At 37.3% G+C, this 21,880-nt stretch overlaps 1 protein-coding gene across 1 annotated transcript in view; it reads right to left on the bottom strand.

The window, feature by feature from the left end:
- The window catches only part of SMPD3 (sphingomyelin phosphodiesterase 3, neutral membrane (neutral sphingomyelinase II)), an 85,767-nt gene extending 64,715 nt beyond the window's left edge, over positions 1–21,052 (bottom strand). The window contains exon 1 of the mRNA XM_014942490.1: positions 20,977–21,052. The gene's annotated coding sequence lies outside the window, so the exon portion shown is untranslated. The remainder of the gene's footprint in view (positions 1–20,976) is intronic.
- Positions 21,053–21,880: the final 828 nt, after the last annotated feature.

Here is a 21,880-nt window from a genome sequence, read left to right as displayed (position 1 = left end):
CTTGCTACAGAAAGTAAATTTATACATATTGTTTTACAAAGCTATTGCACTCGTTGAGGCCTGCTCTGTTCATTAGCTAATATGACCAAATAAAAGCTTTTTGAAAAACAGTCTTCCTCCAAGCTGTGTCACAACTGTATTAGGAGAGTTCTTTTTAATACAGGAGCAGCAGGCATTCCAGAATAATGTCAAGTGGTCAGTTCCAGAGGGCAACAGAAGTTTCATCTGAGTTCCAGCTGCAGAATTTAGCCTTACACAATTCAGTCGTTAAAAGACCAACAGAAATCCAAAGTTGATGATATAAGATTAGAGCCAAAGGTTTCTTTGCTTACAAGAAAAATTCTGCAAAGCTGGTATGCGTTTATGGATGTTTTCATTAAGTGAAATGTTCATTACATTTGCACAATTGATCAATACACATTCCCTACAGGCTCCAACCTAAAAAATATAATCTGCTTAAGGGAATTCAATAAAAAGTCAATAAAGGTAAGTTTCAGTAACTTATAGCTCCATATCCTTCCCCTCACCTTAATTAATTTGTACTTCTTACAGGAAAAGATGGGGCCTATGACAATCTTTGTGAAGTCAGAATTACAACTCCCATGCTTTCACAGCCAAATTTCGTAGATGAATAAGGAGCTGGCCCCAACCACTCAAGGTTCATACATCATGTGGAGTCTCAGGCAAAGAGCCTTCTGTGCAAATGAGGGAGTCTGAGACAGACTGTACCCACCAGACATACACTCAAGACAGGCAATTATGTGCATCACACGGAAAGTACATATATATTGTATCAAATTAGAGTCCATCATCTGTGTATTGGTTCTGTGTCCGTACTGTGTGTCAATATAATAGCTGTTATGCAGCAGCTCCTAATTAGTTTTTTTGCTTTCATAGATTTTCATAGTTTAGCCTCATTAACACCATGCTTGCAGATACCAAGAACAACTTCATTGAGCCTGATGCACTATAAAGACTTAACTACATGAAGCTCTGGCTGCCATCTCAGAAAAACACTCCCAGATGAAACCATTGGTTGACAGGAAAGAGTCAGATGCGTTAGTTATCTTTAAACTTTAATTCGTAAGTCTCCAGTATACACCACTCCACCCAGTAGATCTAAACCACAATCTCCATGGATTTTGGTTTGATAGGTTTCCATCTACTAGCAAATCATCTTTTTAAACTTCATTGAAATATGCATTAAGCCCTTTTATAATTCCACATAACTAACAGTAGTAGATTTCATTACCTTTTTGGCTGAGATCTTATCTTGCAGCTGCATTTTGAATGTTTAATAATAAACATGGACAAAGTGCACTTGCTGCAGCACTGAACATTTCTTAGTGTAACTGTGATCTGGAAGGAAGGAAACCTCAGTGGGACATTATATAAGCACAGTTACCATTAATTTCACAGCGATGCTTTCTGTCTTTAGCAAAAATCAGTATGTAAAAACATTGCAATTTAGAAATTTTTTATTAGCTGCTATTGAGTTAAAGACCATTTTGTTTAATATACCTCAAGAAAAATCTAAACAGACCTCTAAATTTTGGAGCCACGTGAGCTTTGTGATGCTTCAGCCTAAATCTTCAAAACTGGCATTTCCAGTGCACAAAGGAACCTCTCAGAGACTTGAAAAAGTGTTAGTAAAATATCCCACAGAATTCCCACTTACATAACTGATCCATGGTCTTCCAAGAAAGTTCAAGTAAGTAAACCTGGCAAGCGCACCATGTTATAAACAGCTCTGTCAGTGCTTTGCATTTATTTGCAAGTGGAGGATTGAGAAACAAAACAGCAGAAAAAACAAATGAGATGTTTAACTCATAGAAAGGATTTGCTTCAAGAAGTGAGTAAATTTCTGAAGGCATTAAAAGGTGCTCTCCAGAGCAGTCACTAAACCAAAATATTCAAATAGGAGAATTCTACAGTTGTAGAACATACCATTCTAACCAAGGTCTGTGAAGGCCTTAGAGATTTATGACCTGCTTAAAACTTACTGAGAACGATAGGCCCTAATCTCTCGGGATCTCCCCCAACTCAGAAAGCACAAACGTGGAGTGGGAGAGGGGAGAATACAGAGCAGTGCCCTTTCCTTGAAGCTGAGGAAGGAATACTTGTGTAGGGAGGAGAAAGCTGTGACTCCAAAGGAGGATGCAGCATTAGATAAACACATCAAGAATATTCAAGAAAAAGGAGGTTTGTCTTTGATATTGAACAAATACCTAAAGATCAGCTCTAGGCAAATGTAGAAAAGCCACATATATGCACAAAAACACACAGTAAATTTTGTCCTGCACCACTGTCTTATGTGTTAGTTTTGCTAGTGGTCCTCTTGTGGCACATTTTGCTTGTCACCATATTGTCACCACAGACAGACGGGCTATGTCCAAAGTAAATGAGAGCAGAGTACAAATCCAGTAACTTTACAGAGACACTAGGTGTCAGGCAGAATTTGAGTCAGAAGCCACTCTTTCTTCATCATATCACATCCATTTTATAATCCAGTTTTCATGGAACTTACTATACACTGTATGTTTTGAAACGTCAAGTTCTCTTGCACTCCACAAAAATAGGAAACTGTAGTGTGCACACAGAGGGAGAAGGGACCAACGGAAAGACCAGATTAATGTGTAAACTTTAAACATACAAATGCTAAAATACGACGTACATGAAAGCTTCTAATAGTGCACAGCCACATGGAAAGGTACCTCCCTACCTATCACACACAGCTTAATTTCACAGGATCTGGCTCTGTGTGCCTACACCCCAGGGAACAGTGTTGGCATGGTAACTGCAGGCTCTATGGCTTTCTTTTTTTCCCCTATTAGCAGTCATACTGAGTTTTTTGTTAGCTTCAGGATCAAGTAAATTTAGACTAATAGCACTGTTTATTTGGGGCAAAAAGGAGAAGAGAGGGTTTGTCAGAAAACACAACCAGTCCTGCAGGAGACAGAAGCAGAAGCATGGCTCAGATTAAAAAAAACAGAAAAAAAAATTGAGGGAAAAGTTATTAATGGCTGTACTCCTCAAAACAGTGTCAAGAAAGAATATCCACCAAAAACTTTGTCAATCTGACCCGAGTCACATTAAGGCCAGAATGGGCCAAATTTCATTTTTACTCTGGTGCCTCCATTATCAATTTTAGTAGATCAATTTCAGTAGAAAAGCAGAAGAGTGGTCAGAATTCAAAAAAATCTTCAAAAGATAGTTTTGATTAGTGATAATGATTTTAAAATTAAAAATCACTAAAGATAGTGATTTTAAAATTATTTTTTAAAATCAGGATGTTTTTCAAATAAGTTACCTTAATAGCCAACATATTTGCAGATTTGATTTTATATACAGGAAAAAATTAGCACTTTTAAAACAAAGAAAAGTGTGCCTTACACTATGTTTCCCTTATTTTTATCACAGAAGAGTAACTTGCAAACTAATGAAACACTACATGTTAGAAGACGATCAGAGAAAGGTCTGGAAATCACAATGCATACAGTTTAACCTTATCCCTAACAGCATTTGAAGGATTACCTCAATGACCAAGTCAATGATTTCCTATTAGTCTTGCCCCTTTCTGCACTCCATTTGCGCAATATTCACCAACTTGACCCAGTCAAAGTTATGTAGTGTGCAACAAATGACAGAAGAATTAATTAGACAATGCTTGCAGTGGGCAGGCTGTGGAGACGGTAAGGGGCTATAATATATCCCCATGACAAGTATTGAGCGAATTAAATAATCTTGTCAATCTAAAGATTTGTGGAACTTTTTCTTTTATACATGCAAGGGTTTACTCAGTAGTTAGAAAATGCACTTAATAAAATGATATTCTAGGCATTCCATGTACCCATGATACCTGATGCCTCTTTCCACCATGTAGTAATTTTGCCATCTCTTCTGGCAGAAACAAATACAGAACATGATTCTGATACCAGTATGACAGCATAGAAATTTCCAGATGGTATCTCAAATACTTTTTGTTGTTCCAAAGTGTATCTTATTTGCCAGATGATGATGTAAGAAAGAGAGAGTGCTAACAGACTCTCTTTCCTTTTTTAAAAGTCAAGCCTATTTCAGAAGCATTTTATCCATTTCTTTCATACTGCATTCTCGGTGACCATTAATCAAATTTCAACTTCATTCTTTCCCAGTTCCTTACACCGTTTTTAAAAAAATAAGAAAAGCAATATAATTAACAAAAGTGTTTTGGCTGCTTGTAAGATCTCTCCCATGTCTCAGGTTTTGCACTTTACCTCCCCTACTCTCTAGAACATTAGATCTCTAAAACCACTGTCCTTTCTTGCTACCCACCAACAAAGCTGACCTTCCTCAAAAGCATTCAAAGTGCTTTGGTCACCATCAGTGGGGACAAGTGGATGTGGAAGTACTTCCAAATTCATGTTCACATAACCTAACAAAGAGAAGGCATAATGCTGTCATGCATAGTGCTGTGTGCCTATTGTTTGCAGAAATAGCATTTATAGTGACTGCAGGAGTGTGAGAGGGGGGTGGTCTGTGGGTTTCATGCTATACTGCTACCTTACTGCACAATTTTGTAGAACTCAAAGTGCAATCAATGGTAAGCCAAGGCTAGAGCAGTCAGAGTATTACACTTGTGTCTATTAGAAAGATAGCTACTTGAAAACAAACAATTCTCCCCCTCCATAAAAAAAATCATTTATCAAAACAAAGAAGCTAAAAAAGAGGGGGGTATTATCTGTGACGAACTGAAGCGCCCTTGTATATTTACACTTTTACTACCAGGAAAAAAAATGTGCAACCTTGTTCTGATTAGTACCTCCAATCCCCATTTTTCTGGTTCTCACTAGCAAAGGTTACTGGCAGCATACTGATTAAGCCGGTATGGCCAAAAGCCAATCAGGAACCCAAGTAAGTATTTAAGAGATTTTCTTCTTGATTGAACAATAGGGTCCTTCACCTCCACTTGGGCTCAGTTCAGCTTCACAAAGCCTCACTCTGCAGGGTTCTGCTGTCTCTCGTAGTGTAAAAGTCCAGGCTCCTTCAGTGGGGGTTAACCAGTGTTTCTGACTCACTGGCACTGAAGTCAGTACAGTAGCTTTGGAATGAATTTTCCTTCTAAACATCTAATTTCTTATACAGATGTTGAGAGGGGAAAAAAAAATTATAATTACTCTCCCATAAAGTTAAAGTGATACCACTCCATTCCATATTGTTCCCATTGGTGAGAAACACCTTCTTTAAATATTATTACAGAAATAAATATGATCATCTAGTCGTTTTTGTAATTTAGCATTTTTAGCGATTCTTTACCAGACGGGGCCATTTCAGTTTGTGTGGGAGAGAGAACACCTTTGGGAAGTGCAAGATTAACTTAAAAAAAAATAATCTAGCAGTGATAGAGTTGTTCATTTGCAAATAGCAAATTTAGAACTTGAAGCAATACTGGGTGCAAATTTATGCCTTTTTCTAGTATCTATTTCTTTTTAATAAAAGTTAGAATAGTAGGCAATAGTGTTCACTTGCTTCCATAGCTACTGTAGTTCCACATGTAGAATAGTGTGCTACATTTAAAAATCAATGTATTTCGGACTTAATATAGAGGATACAGTGGCAAGTGAACAAGAATGGTAAATAAGATAATTTCTTCAAATTGACTTTGGAACAGTCTACGAAACATTTGAATGACAGGAGGCCAAGTACGGTGTCCACATTGCAACACAAGATGACCTATGAGCCTCCAGAAACAAACAGAAAAAAGCTCAAACCCTGCTCAGAGACGTTCATCAGTTTCTTTTCCACGCGAAAACTCTGACTAAAGGCTAAAACCATGGCTTCTTGTTATCTAGGAAAGCTGGGACCAGTCAACTAATAAAGCTTGTATTATATAACCACATCCTTTTAAAATTCAGAACAAAGATTCCTGTTCATCACCGGTTCTCTTACCTACATTGCTTTTTGGTTTGTGGGTTTTTGGGTGGTTTTTAATAAATCATTAGGAAATCTAGATGTATGTGTCACATGGGAGTTACCCGCCTATATCTTTGTGGTGACCTGAGCAGCATGTTCTTATCTTTCTCCTACAAAACCATTTCTTTCTACAGCTAAGAAAAAAACAACTATAACAACTTTACCTCATTTTTAAGATGAAACACCATGTACAGTTTTAAAACTGAATGCTAGAACAGTTAATACTTAAGAGGCACACAAATTATGTAAAACTAGATATACAGAAAATAATGAATAGAAGACCTAGTTATCTATGGAGTTTTCTTACCCAAATTACTCTTAGACCAGACTGATTATCACACTGAGATTTGACTGCAAATACCTGACTGCAAGTACCACAAGCCATTTGTAAGCATTTCTGCATTTTATATGTAAAGATTTCTTTTCACATACATGCTAGTCTTCAATGTCTAAATTATTATGACCAAAGTCATTCAATAGAAACCCTTACAACATGTTATTTCATGGCTTTGCCCAATCATATGCTATATCAAAATAAGATTTGGTAAAGACAGTACAGGAAATAAAGGAAATAAGATTACACTAATTCAAACACTGAATAAAGAATGGAATGACTGTCTTAATTCAGGCAATTTGAATTATTAATGAACTGTTTGCATCTGTAGAGATTTACTCTATTAGAAAGATTTCCTCAACCATCTGAATCAGGAAATTGGGGCCTCAACTTCTGAAAGGTCAGCTGCAACAAGCTGGAAAGGGCTGCTCTTTTCCAAGCTTACTTCTTTGACTGAAACAAAATTACCAGGAAATCCATCCTTCTAAGTGGGTAACAAAGCACCACAGTAAAAAGAGTGGGATACTGAGATAGCAAGTTAAATACATGGTTCCAAAATTATTCCCAAATACCTTAAGGAGATGGCATTTCTGCCACTGAAATATTGTAGCAGCAGAGCAACAGGCACGATGTCAGTTTTGTGTATGTCTGTCATTATTCATTAATAAACAGTCCCAGCAAGAAAGAGGTCCCACTTTCTCCTGCAGCTGGCACACTCGCATTTCTGCTCCAAACAAGAATATTTGTTGCAAAAGTTCATAGGCTGCATCAGTTTCGGTCACTCCATTAACCACTTTGAGAACAGAGAGAATGCTTTTCATTCATGAACAAATATTGACTTTATTTGTTCATTCTTCACACTGGAGAATTCTAAGACTTACAGCATGTAAAATCACTCAGAATATGTAAATAACCTGATTTACAGATTAGTAGACCTCTACAATAATAATCTAATTTGTTCTCTTTACGTAGCAAATTCTACTTAAAGAACTGCACTATTTGTCAATGTCCAAATTTGACTGGGACTTCCCATGAGAAACTATTTCCAACATGGCCAAAATAAACCACCAGTCCTTTGCATTAGGTATTTCATCCCTTTTATCTTGCTTAATTATATCTTTTATTAAATTTTTTATTTATTATTTTTGACCTCTCTGCATGCAATTCTTTTGGTAATTTGCCAGTCTTCCTTACAGACAGTTACTTTCCGTTCAAAAAATGCCTTCCTTCCTCTTAATGTTACTCTTTCCCTTTAAACTGAAACCAATATTCAAGTCTTACTGTGTTTTGGAATAAGTATTACAGAGAATCAGGTAAAGAAATAGAGGTGATCTCTCAGGGGTTCAAAATATTTTCTTTGAAGCCCTGATGTTAAGATTTGCACTCATGACCAGAGGCTGTCTCTTCATGCTACTATATCAGATGCTATTAGAAAAAAAACAGGTACATACAATGCACACAGAGAGTACTGTAAATAAGAATAAGCAACGATGTTTAAAAGAAATCCAGTACCAAACTTCAGAACTTTCCATACAAACGTTAATAAATATCTCCTGCATATACATCTCACCAGCTGCTCAAACATCCTATGCCTTGTAATCATGCAACCCTCAGAAGAGATGCATATAATCAGAAAACGCGGTCATTGATGTAGGCCTACCAGTTGGTAAATGTACATCAAATGTACCGTAAGAGAGTTCCACTACCATCTGCACTAGAAAAAAATAATAATCACATTTTGTGATGCTTAAAGTCAGCTGGCTAATGATACATGGATAACTTTCCCACCCATATTGTAAAAACCTATTACAGCTACAGGATCCTGCACATTCAAGCATTGCAGCTTCTAAAACTATTTAAACCGAAATCTTGCAAGTAAGACCATCAGAAGATAAAGTGACAGATGGTATTAGCAGTCCAGCATCACTGGGGCTTAAAGTAACCACTTCCCTAATAGAGTTCCCCCACATCTCATCCTATCCCACTGCATCTTTTAAGCATCTATTAAGTGACACAGCAATTCTCATTATGCTCTTGGCAAACCTTTTCCATCAAATTGAGTATAGTATTCCCAACAGTAATCAGAAGTTGTTTCCAAGCCTGGACTCACCAGCACATTTGTCATACGTAACAGACACCTTAGATTTTCCTGGTGAGTGCAAGTCACAAAAGGCAAATAAATTGCATTACATTTGTTTTGTACTTTCAGCTGCATCACTCACCCAACCCTGCCATTTGTTTTCTGCCATGACTGAGACATTCCATACTTAAATATTTTCCAGTTATCGTATTCTTAAAACACACAACCCACAAAATAAAACAAAACAAAACAAACAAAAAAATACATTTTTACCACCAATATGCTTGCCTTTCTGCCATTCATGTGAGACATGTTTACTCTTCCTTCATAAATTTAGCAATGCCTGTGGAAGAAGAAAGCTGCAAGAGAAACACAGCAGATTCCTGCTGGAAAAGAACTATGCAACAAATGATGGCATTTTCAGAGTTGTAGGTATTCACCTTTGCCAAGCAAAGCATGAAAAAGCTATGTGGCAAAGTACAGTCTCTAAAGCAGTTTTCAATAATCAGATAATCAAAGGGTTTGCTTTCTACTTTACGCATCATTCTTGACATTTAGCGGTATGGTTTTGTTCTACCATCAAGTTCCACAAATCCTAGATGAGTACCTCGTGCACAGTCCATAGCAATCAGGGCTTTACAATTAATATTTCTGAAACAAAATATGCTTGAATTACTTTAGAAACTGCTTGTAAAAAAAGTGGCATAAGCAAAATGGAATGCACAACTGAGTTATCACAAACACTTGTCAGAAAGCCTTTGCACAGTTCCACATCAACCTCTAGAGAAGACCGGGTCATCTTATACAGTCACCATTTGACTTGTGTAAATGAACATATGGCACAAAGTGATAAAACAAAATGATGACTGCTTTTCATTGTGCCTCTGAGCTACTTTGTTCTGAAGCAGCCAGCCAAAAAGACAGACATACTCTTCTCCTTATTAGTTTTCAGATACACTGATTCAACATTTTCTATATGAACACAGAAAAAAGTTAACTGTGCAGATACATCTTAAATTGGCAGGTATCAGTGGAACACATTAAATTCCCAAAGGCTTCCAAAAATTCATTAACAGTGTTAATACCTAAGGTTTGTTTCCAGTTTCAAAAACGTAGCCGTTTTTCTTTCCAGCATTCAGTAACCAGCTACAGATATCTCCAGCAATGTGCTCAGACCCCTTTTCTCTCAGCAGCAGTGTTTAGCACACTGCATTGTCTTACTGACGCTGCAGATAATTATTGTAGTTTTGCAGAGAAATCTTGACTGCAACGAGTTCCTGCTGTACTGACAGAGAGAGGACAAGCAACTCCAGATGCTGACTGCATGAGAAGACAGAACCTTCTGAGACCTACGAGGGACCACATATCTCAACTTCCCTGCACTGAAGATCTGGCTCCTAACAAAGTTTGCCACATTGTTCTATTAACATAAGGGACAGAGTGTATCCTCAGCAAGTTTGCTGATGATACCAAACTGGGAGGGGTGTCTGACACCCCGGAGGGCTGTGCCGCCATCCAGCGTGATGTGGACAGGCTGGAGAGCTGGGCAGAGTGGAACCTAACGTTGCGTAGGGCAACAAAGATGATGGAGGGATTGGATCATCTCCCTGATGAGGAAAGGCTGAGAGAGCTGGGACTCTTTAGCCTGGAGAACAGAAGGCTGAGGGGAGACCTTATTAATGCTTCCAAGTCTCTAAAGGGTGGGTTGAAGGAGGATGGAGCCGGACTCTTTTCAGTGGTTCCCAGTGACAGGACGAGGGGCAACGGGCGCAAGCTGGACCATGGGAAGTTCCACTCAAATATGGGGAAGAACTTCTTTGGGGTGAGGGTGGCAGAGCCCTGGAAGAGGCTGCCCAGGGAGGGTGTGGAGTCCCCTTCTCTGGAGATCTTCAGGACCCACCTGGATGCTCCTGAGTGATGTGCTCTGGGCAGCCCTGCTTTGGCAGGGGAGTTGGACTGGATGGTCCCTAGAGGTCCCTTCCAACTCTGACAATTCCCTGATTCCGTGAACATCAACAGGAATCACACAGGTGAAGATTCACATCAGGTCCTGCATACATACATTTCTGTTTTCAACAACTAATGCCAGCATACCAAAGGTAAGAATAATCTCTAGCCAGGGATTAGTGAGAGAAAAATCATATATAAATGATTATGAATACATAAATATTTGAATAGCCAAATTAAGGCTTTGAGGAAGAAAAAGTTTCTGCAATGCTACTAATACAGGTATGTTTTAGCTTATAAACACCCAGCTCTGCTTCAGCAGGTCAATTTACATGCACCAATCTTTGTAAACTCAAGAGCTATAAACAGTTTTCTTGAAAACAAAGCAAAAGCCCTCCACGCAGCCTACTTTTATAAAGATTCCACAGCTACTTCTATGTGTAACCATTCCAGAACACATTCCATTATCAAATTCTTGAAAAGATTTGAAAAACAAAAACAAAACCCAATGAGATTCTCAATTCTAGTAGTCTGGTGTTTCCTCACAAAAGCACGATTATGCTGTTGGTCCCCAAAAAAAATAATTTCTGAGTTTGAAGAGTACTGCAGTATAGACAACCTAATGCTCCATAAACTACTTCTAATTCAAAACTTTCAACTTTAATACCAGACAAGAAGAACCTTGTGTATTTCCCAATAAATATATTGCTTTCTAATTTTAAAGACCTATTTGGAAATCATTATGCAGCAACCTTTTCTCCTCAGTGGGATTCAACAACAGATTAGCAGCAGTTAAAAACCTGAGATGTGTACCCTGCGGTTAAGCAAAGTAAAAAGCCATGCTGGTTGCTAATATTTTGGTCACATCTGACTTTAAAGAAAATAAGAAGCTTGGGACTACTGACTGTGATTTAAGTACTAGTTTACATGGGACAAGTTCAACCTTTGCAATAATAGGACAAATTTTTGATGACAGGTTCTAGAATCATTCTAAGACTTTCTGCAGGGGAACAGTTGGACATACAGAAGTCACGCTGCTAATCACTGCAGCCCTTTGTGGACTGGGTTCACATAGAAGTGAATCCGACTTCCTGCTGACATCTCTAGCAATTACATTTGGCTTTGTACACGGAACACCTGCAAGTACAATTTTACTGTAAGTATGGCTGAGCCGATTATTTTAACTTGAGCCCACAACAGCTGTGAATTCTTGTGAGATTTTATAAAAAAGCCCTTACACACAAACATTATGCTTTCTAAACACAAAAGATCCTTAAAGATTGTGAGCTTATTGGGAAGATCTCTGGAAAACGTCAACAGAAAAATAAAGCAACCTAGTAGTAATATCCCTAAACAATACAAAAGAAATAAACAACAACAGAAAAATAAAGCAACCTAGTAGTAATCTCCCAAAACAATACAAAAGAAATAAACAAGCGAAGTCGATTCTGTTGTTTACAAAAATACCTAGAAATAGTTTTCATCTTTCTATCTGTGTTCAGGAAACGGGCTTCAAATTTCTCTTCCTTTCACATCTGTAAAGCGAACAGTCACAGCAGTATGTTACTGTAGTCCTAAAAGCATTATCAAAGCCTTTTTTATTGTGACAGATAGATTTCCTTTCCAGGTTTTATTTCAGAAGGGATCAGATGTGTCCAAAGAAGTGATCCTGACTATGCAACCTCTTCTCTCTGGGCAAACAGCCTCTAAGCAACCCCTAAGCACTAGATGGGTGCCTCAAGTCCAATTCTTTCTTTTCCTTGTGCCTGGCTGGGTCCAGCTGCTGGGCCTCCACACTGATGTAGGATCCATTTTTGGCCTCAAGGTTTGCTATTTGGACCACCGTTCTGATCTCTTTCCCTTGGTAAGCCTCCATTCAAATTGTCAAGTCTTTGGGACACACCTTGTCTTTCATACATCCTTATAAAAGTTACCAAGAATTACTCTGGCCCAGTAGCAGCTAGAAATTATGGAAAAGAGATAGAAGGAGAAAAAAAAAAAAGTACCTGATAAAGAATGAAATGAACTGCAAGATAAATTAAATGCAAAAAAGTAATTAGAATTTTGTAGAAAGACAGCCTTTCCCAAAGAAAGCAAACACAAGTATCCTTCCCCCCAAAACACTCAGCACGCTGTAGGATTCAAGACAGTCTGCACTAAAAAAGCACAAAGTGATGCAAGAAAGACGAGAGAATTCTTCATGTAAGTGACAGGAGAGCTAAAACATGCAGTGTAAAGCCTGTGGGAAAGAGCAGATCTGTTCCCCCTTCCCCGCTTCAGGTCTTGCAATTACTCAGAACTGCTCGCTTACATCCCCAGACTAATGTTTAGATTCTGATTCTGTCTGTGGCTCTTCCTCCCAGGCCCCTGAGATTTTGACACGACATTTTTCCCCTCTGTATCCTACTGCCTTGTGATACTGCCTTGTTCTTGCCAGCCTGAAGACAGACAAGACAGACTTTTTTGGAGCAGATACTGCTTTCTTTTCTTTTTTCTTTTTTCTTTTTTCTTTTTTCTTTTTTCTTTTTTCTTTTTTCTTTTTTCTTTTTTCTTTTTTTTTTAACACTGGTGAAAATTACTAGTCTCTAAAAAATCTAACTATTAATAAAGTGCCCAGAACCAAGATTTTGGCATGGCTCAATATTGCAGTAGACATTGATCACACCTTTATCATGACTATGCAGTCATCTGAAAATACATTTGGGGTTAGGTTTTAAGTATAAAATATGGAAGATTATGTCTTCTGTGAACTCCTGTGGAAAGCTCTGTGTGAAATTATTTTCTTAGAACAGTAAAAGGTCTAAAATACTGAAATATTGCCTCAAAAGTGGAAAATTTTCAACTTAGTATCTGTCCCCTCCATCTTTATTTTAGTTCAAAGTCATTAGCTTAATTTGAAACAATTGCATTTTGATTTTAGGAGTTTTCTTCTCCAGAAAGTAACTGAAAAAAAAATATTTTTAATGAAACCCCTAAATATTTCACATTGAAAATACAAAAATGTAAAGTTACATTAATTTTGGTTCAAAATTGTTTTTCCTAAGGTGGGAGATTAATGAAATACAATCCTATTTGGCAAATGATTTTGTTTTCAATTAATCCATATTTTGAGAATCACGGGTTATAGAGAAAAAAATCATCAGGAAGGTCTATTTCCTTTGTCTACAATATTCTTCAGTAGAAACTGATGATGATTCAGAGTTTGCATAATCAGATTTTTAATTTACACAGAGGTTTCAGCCTCTTGGGGAAAAAAAACCCACAAAAACAAAAAAAAAAGATTATTTGCCTGGAATGAAGAAGCAACACAAAGCCCCTAACACTGCTTATCCTGTGGCACTTGCCTCGATATGGTAGGCAAGTGATAACCAAACGGGGCTCCCAGCTCAGCATGGTGTGTTGATATTGGGCTCAAAGTCATTCAGTCTGCACTTTCCCCACTCCCTCTCTAATGATTTGACTTCCAACACAAGGGGCCAAGGCGAGGACCTGGATTCAAGGTGAAATGGTAATTGCTGCTTTTCTCAGCCGTGCAAAGGCTGGGAAGACACAGCTATCAAGTCATCATTATCTCGTGAAGAGTCAAATATTTGGACAAACAGACCTAGCTTAGATTCAAACTTCACATATAAAATTAGCAATACAATTCCATTTTTATACTGCAGGGATACTAATGACATTGTTACAACTGTAATTATACAGTTTGCTTTACTGCATGTAAGTTCCCTGGACATTAAATTTCCTTACTGAGCAGTAATATATTCCGTTTATTCAACGATGTATGCACCACTAGTCTTCTTATTAGTTGGTGTTATTACAGCTGCCAACCACTTGGACTAGTAGTAAACAGTTATCGCATCATCGTTTTAATGTATGGGAACTCAGGTTTTCCTGTACGTGTCAAACAACTACCATAAAACAACAACTGTAGCATACTAATGAGCCATGTTACTACCGGCTGTTCTCAGCGTCTGGTTATTCACAATCAATTACCTTTGTTTAGGTTGAGCATCAGGATTGTTCAGCACCAACTCTGTTCAGAAGACACTGTACCTGCCTGAATTAAGCAACCTTTTAACTTTGCATAACTCACCTAAGAATTATTCAGTTAAAAAAGCTTAGCGTATTTGCAGATTAATGAAGGAATTGTCCCCCAAACAGGTTTCACCATACATTAGAATATTAAAGGCCTTAGTGGCCTCTCCATACTCATATGGTTATAGGACCTCGGGAGACCTGTAGTCCAACCTCTGGCTCAATGTAGGGTCAGCAGTGAGGTCAGACCAGGTTATTCAGGGTTGTATCAAGTCTCAATTCCTGTCATTAATGAGAACAAGGATAAATATAAGTGTATTTAGCCCACACAATAGAAACGCTCTTTCAGCTAGCACAGTAGAGGCAAACCTCAGTGCCAGGAGCACAGTGCAGAAAAATCTAAGCCGGATCCACATGATCCAGGTTGATTCAGAAAGCCTTCTGTGGGCTGAGCTGATTAGTTTCAGAACAGCTCACAATGAAATGATGCCAATATTTCTGATCTCCAAGCTAGGAAGCATGCATAGAACTTGGACATTTGTTCCTCTTCCTTAAAACTATTAGCTAGGGCCATCAAGAAAAGTGCTTTTCCATTTTTTTCAAATTTATGAATAAAACAAAAGTACAATTTCTTCAGGAAAAAATACGCAGTTAACTCAGCCTCTTTCCTTAGCCAGGTTCTTCATGCACTGTTACACAAAAAGACCAAGAAACAGAGGGAAAAAAAACCCCAAACATGTCTAAACAAGATGTAAGGTTAGTGCTTGATGTTTAAAGCTTTCTTTAGTCCTCTCTTGTTTCTGCATAAGATTATTGTTTCTTAACCAGCAGTTATATTTATATAACAAAAAATTACTGAGGAATAAGTAAACATCATTTTCATCAAATAAAAGTTAATAGAAGAATCATAACAATCTAATATTAAAACATTTTAGAACAGTCTGTGTGTAAAACATCTAAGTATATAACTTTTTCCCCTTACAGTTTAAAAGAAATTAGATTTCCTAAAACAGATGCAGAAGTAAATTTTGATGTGTATAGTACACAAATAATAAAGATGCTGATAGAGAAAATAGCAGATACAGGGCTTTGCTGGTAGGGAAGAAATACAAGAGCTAAAGTTGCAGAAGAGGCAGAAGGGATAGATCTTCAAGTTTCTTGCTGCAGTTCACAAGATTAAAATTTAAGCAACCCAGAGTGAAAATGAGCAAAATTTACATTCAAATATTTCTGGCTGTTCAGATTTAGTCTCCTGTTAAAGCTCTATTAAGAACCTTTCAGAGGCAAACAATGGGCTTTTCAAAAATAAGACAGCAAATCTCTGATAAAAAGAGCCAACTTCAAGTCAAACAAATGAAGATTATTAAACATCTTTTTCATAACTGAAAGCATGAAAGAATTTTTTCTTCTTAAAAATGTAAGAATTCATACATAGCTATCAGTCAATAAATATCAATAGATTTAAGGGAAAGCATTTAGTAGTTTTGTATTTTAAATTGGTTCATATGTGTCTGAAATAATCCAACTGCATTTCACTATTTTTATATTTAAAATAACAAAGTTCCTTTGTATATATATTTTTAGGTGACTGCCAATTCTAAGAAGTAATTCTATTTCACATAGATAAAAGAAGTTACATAATGAAAACACCTTCACTAGAAACTGAAGGTAAAGTCCTTCCTGCTTTTAGTAAGTCTGAACAACAAACCTCTACCTGAACACAGCAAAATAAGAGAATCCAGTAACCCTGAACTATGGGCCAAGGAATTGCTTCAGGGCAACTGCTATGTCAGCCTACTGGCTGGAAAACCACCAACCTCTCAGCCTTCCCTGAAGCGTTTTAAAACCAGACGCAAAGAAGACAAGAAACAGCCAAGTAGAGCATCAGCTGCAGGACAGGGGCTGAGCACTCTCCAGTAAAATCAATTTCTGATTAATTTTTAGACTAAACTTCTACATGCATCCTGTCGCTAGAAGCTAAAAAGTTATTACCAGAAGTTATTAGCCACAACCTTTTTCCCTTTGAAGGCAGCAGGAAACAACTTACATCAGTGTTAATGGAGGCAAGAAGAACAGCTGCTGCTATTATTGCTAAATCTCTTCAGTGCTCAGTTCTTTGCCCACTCCTTAGAAGAAACTGTTGAAGAAAATTACGCAGTTTCTGCTCAGGTTTACTACCACGCTGGCTTCTAACCAATTGCCAGCCAGACAAATACAAGTTAGATATTTGAGGTCCATGAGAAGCTTTCCCCTGTTGTGACTCATTTGCCACCTGCAACCTATGAGAACAGAATGCAATCCATGACAGGGTCACAAAACTTGAATAAAAAAATAACACCTTCCGTTCAATGCACATTCATAGACATGATAAAATGGGAGGGAGGAATGAAGACATAAAAAATATTCAAGCATTCATCCCATGTTTTAGTAAAGAAAAGCCTTGTGATTAGGTTACAAAACAGCACATATGGATTTTTCTTTCAATAAAGTAACATGACTCATGGCTTTTTGTTTTTACTTTTCTATAATCAGTAAGATCACTTTAGATTAAAGAAGGTGCAGAAACACTACAATAAAGAATGATGTCCGCAGGTTTATAGCATACACAAAAATGCCTGTGTAGCATGTGCTGTATGATCCCTCATACAAACAAAGCAAGAAACAGAAGACATTTGAGCCTGAGAAACCAAACTTCTGACACTGCCCAGGTCCTTCAGCAGGATGTGTGCCAGACAGTAATATTAAGCTTTGTATACTTTAGGAGAAATCGTTCCACCCGAACAGAGAGCTTCAAGTAAGACTGTGTATTATACACATGAAGCTAAGTAGTGGAAGAGGTGCCATATTTTCCATGAACAAAACCTTAAATATCTTCTTTACTTGCAACTTCCAATGTAGTTTTTCTATATGCAATTCATTTTGGACTCTAGATCGTTTTTACTCCTATTACAAACAATACTACTAAAGTCACTTCCCTTGGTGTACAAAAATGTCCTAAATTTTCCCACTCAGTCCCTTTGAATTCTTATATATCAAAAACTCATGCAAAGAAAACCATGTCTAGAATACAAACTGTGGAATTAGATAATTGTGAAAAAACTCTACTTAACTGCACTCTCCCAAGGCTAAGCCTACCAGCTGAAATTGGCATGTAACTAGAAAGGAACCAACTGAAAATAGTCTGGAATTATAGATTCCATCCTATCCCAGAAGCATTTACTGATGCAACTTGTAAAAGGGTTGAAACTGACTCACAAGCGTTAGGCAGAGACAGCACCATCTCTGCAATGGAGGCATTCCTGTTCCTACCATTACCTGTTGTTACTGGAATTTTGTGGATCATTTATGAGGTCATGCCCCTCCCACACTACAGCAGTGAAAGTGTATTAGTTAAGGTAGCAACTGAATATACAATTAAGAGGCATGGGAAAGGGTCCCCCTATGTTCCTCAAGTTAATTCCCTTTAGTTCAGCAAAACCAAGGTCACATAATATTATTATTATTATTACTATCACTATAACTTCTTATATTATTGCATAACATTATATATATGCACTCCTTACATTGTTCAGACTCCAATTATACAAGTTGATTCAGACAGACTGTACAGAAATCAAGTCTACCGCATCTAGTTATTACTGTGCTATGCCTAAAAGATTTAAAGGGCTTTATAGCTTATTTTAAATGGCCAAAACCACTCAACTCATCCCACAAACAACAAGAAGCACAGATTTTCTGGAAGATGTCAGTAATTGTGCAAAATTTTTGCATTTTACTTGTAGAAATGGGAAGTAAAGAAGGAGCTTTCTAGGTAACTAGCACTCTCACAGTTTCTACGGATGCAATTAACATCTGAAGGCAGCTACACAATTGCTTAGTCCAAAACAAGCCTGTAAAATCTTAAATCAGTATTTTATCCTCCTGAAAAGGCTACATTAACACAAACTGGGACTGGAGTCTAAATTAACAGATACAATAAACCTAAAAAAAAAGACAGCTGCCTTGGTAATAAAAGAGGTATATTTTTTCTAAGTAACTCACTGAACTATAGCCAAAAAAAAATATTACAGCACTTGAAAAGAGGTCTTTTGACTCCACAGTACACTTTGGAGGAGAAGTTGCCTCTTGCTATGTAGCTTGCTAGTGTTGATGAAAGCGTACAGCACAGTACAAAATCTTTTCAAGGTCATGCATTTCAAACCCATGGAAAGCAAGCTGGTTAAATTATCTGTTTAATGCCATCTTAGTTCCAAGCAACTCAAACTTTATATCCAAAAGCTTTAAGTTAGGCCTTAAAAAGTATTTAAATGAAAATAAATACAATTCATGGGGAATTGCTAATGCTGAGAGAGTCAGTGATTTTTTAAAGTCAACTCCAACCTTGCCTATTCATACTCTAATAGTTGAACTGCAGCAGCAGAATGAAAAATAGACACTACCAGATCCACACAACATGTAGACAAAATTTCAATCAAATCAGAAACACCATAAAATCAAACTGAAGGGTTTAGATATCTCACGTACCACAGGCAAGTAACAGGAATGAAGTGGTGCTGCAGCCTTTTAAACCAGAGAGAATACAAAACAACCCTACTCTACAGCTTGGTTGTCTGCAAACAGCTTTTAAGATTTCAGCTAAGGAAAATATTCTTGCAAACACAGCCAGTCCTACAAAGATACAAAAAGCATCGCCAAATACAAACTTAAGGAACTACTGCAGTAAAGCACTTTTTTTTTCTCTGTGTAAAATCTTGCTAGGAATCAGAAGGAGCTATAGAGGTGAGGATCTGGGCAGAAGAAGCACTTTTTTCGTGATGTAAGGGATTGAAAACATTTCTTTCCCGTTTTCTACTCCCCACTTTACTAAGTTCCTACTAAGCATGCAGGACAGATGGATGTAACTTCCAAAACATTCTTTGTGCATCACCTTAGTCAACATTGCTTCATATCAAATACCCTCAAGGTATCTTGAAGACAAAAAAAACCCCAAACCATTATGGCCAGCATGAACAATTGCCTTTCTAACTGAAATGGCTCAAACCTCAAACAGCAAGTAAATACCCTAGAAAAACATTAATTAATGACCAAAAGTTTTTACCACAGAAGATATGACTGTGAAGAGAGCTTCACAAGGAAGAAAAATACAGAAGATGTCTGTATATGTCCAGCAGTGCCTGTAAAAAAATATTCTATTAAGGAAAATTTCTTTTCCATTGTGCTGCCTGGCATCGAGCCTAATTACTGTGGTAAAAAAGAAAAATGGATGAAAAATGATCTGCACAGCTTTAACTCTCTATAAGCTCTTTCTAACTTGAAAATTATATTTGCTCTCAACAAATGTTAATTTCTTTGCCAAAAAAAATAATCTAAGATTGCTGAGAGGTTAATGAGATATATTTTAAGTAATATTTTAATATATTTCATTATAGCAAGACAGTAATTACATTTTATTAATAAGTAAGCAGTAAATCCAAAGTTATGCTTTTTATGGACCTATTCCCCTAAACATTTCCAGTCATTTTATAATAATTACCAAGTCCCTACTCAAATAAAATTCTGAGTGGAAATTGCTTCATATTCAGCTCCTACAGTGTTTGGTTCTGACTCCAGAAAACTGATTTAATGGTTAAGGCACTAACTAACCTGAGCTGGTTTAATTTTCAGCTCTGCATTTTGTGGGTTTGGTTTCCGTGTAATTAAAAGAGAGACTCTCAAGAGTCTCTAACCCCTCTATACTGCACTTCTTACTTCTTAGCCTGAACGTGCTGCTATGCCCATTCCAATGATTATGTGCCGGCTTGAGCACCCAGTCAGTTCTATACTTTAACATTAAGCCTGTTTAACAGATGGTTCAAACGGGGCTCCTAAGTGTTTTGCCCATCATAATAGAGCAAAGACATGAATGGAAGAAAATGATGCTATAAATTGTGCAAGTACATCTACAGAATTTAAAAAACCTTTGCCGTGCTCAGTTAAGTCTAACAGCAGGCAGATGACCAAGTAAGCAAGTCTCTGAACAGAAACAGGTGACTTTGACATCAATCTAGCAACTCTGACATCAAACTCTTTTTTTCCCTTAAAGTGAGAGAATAGTTAACAAAGCTACATAAATTTCTATTAGAACTTCTGATATAAGGTTGAGATATAATTAACAAATTGACAGCTTTACTTGAGGGATGTTGCAGGATATCGAGCTGTACTTGTCTCTGCTGGGGAAGAATAACAGCAGTTCTGAAATTACATGCTTGTTCTGTATCCTGTCAGCATTCTATTTTATTAAATCTGCCAGTGAGAAACAGACACTATGTTTGGTTTTTTCCTGACAACAGTTCAATGGGGAAAGGCAAGAAGCTTGAAGACAGCTCAAGAAGGCTTAATTGCTTGACAAAATGGGACGCTGCAGGACTCAGCCTGCATGCAAAGTAGCACATGGCCAAAATACCTCTAAATTTCAGTAAGCTTAGGACTGTTCCCTAAATCGTATACCTATTACACTGCACAACGACAATACTTTCTGGGAGGAGGTCAGCACCTTCACAGAACAAATGGCACACAACAGATGTCAGGAGCATTACTGCTACTGTGCCCACCTCCTAAAGGTTAGCTATGAAATGAGCAAGGTACCCACTCAGTTATCCAGGAGTTGCAGATTCGGTTTTCTAGCATGAAAAAGTCTACAGAAGGTAGTCTTCTAGTAAAGCTGCAAAGCAAGGGAAAGAATGTTAAAAAAAGGACCCTTGGAGAAAAAGAAAAGGTTTTTTTCCTGCCAGAAGTTAATTGTTTTCTCTTTGGCTTGGTAAATATTAGCTATAACTAGCAAAGGTCTTTCATGACAATATTTAACGTTTTATTCTTGGTGCAATCTGATGAGAAAACATCATGACATATTTTCTTTTCTTTACTTATAGTGACCTATGTATGGAATACTTTTAGCTAGGAAACCATTTTAAGGATTTACTTGACTTTCTACTTCCATCCCAACCCTTTAAGGGGCTTTAAACAGCTTCCTTAAGTCATCAAAAACTCAAGATTTGCCTTCAACATGACCATGACATGCCCATATTCACAAGTACCATTCATAATGAATCCACAAAGCGCATTTCTCCTTACTCCCAGGTTTCAGGAGCATGGCTTTTTCTCCCTTTGTTAGATGCAAGTTATGTTGTTTATATGGATTAGCCGCATTAGTGCTGTGACCCTTACAAGCTGTGATGATAAGTAGCTAATTATCTTCTCCCTCTTTTCCATTACTCTTCTTCAATACAAGTTGTTCTTGTCTTTTTTCCACTGCCCCACTCCCTGACCTTACAGACCTATTGATCTTTTAACATTTCAGGGGACAGCTGTAGAATGTGTAGTAGGCTATTAGTTGTCTTATTGCATCTTAAGAAATTGATGATTCTGTTGTTGTCAAATCAAACATAATCAGATATATAATTTCATCTTGTAGCTTTAAGTAACCGTTACCGCATTGTAAAGGCTACACAGCTAAATCAGTGGCTCCATTTCTGAATCGCATCAAGAACTGTGTT

Source organism: Calidris pugnax, unplaced genomic scaffold (assembly GCF_001431845.1).
Source record: "Calidris pugnax isolate Ruff unplaced genomic scaffold, ASM143184v1 scaffold28, whole genome shotgun sequence".
NCBI classification, from domain to species: Eukaryota; Metazoa; Chordata; class Aves; order Charadriiformes; family Scolopacidae; genus Calidris; species Calidris pugnax.
This window is presented reverse-complemented; position numbering and strand designations above follow the sequence as displayed.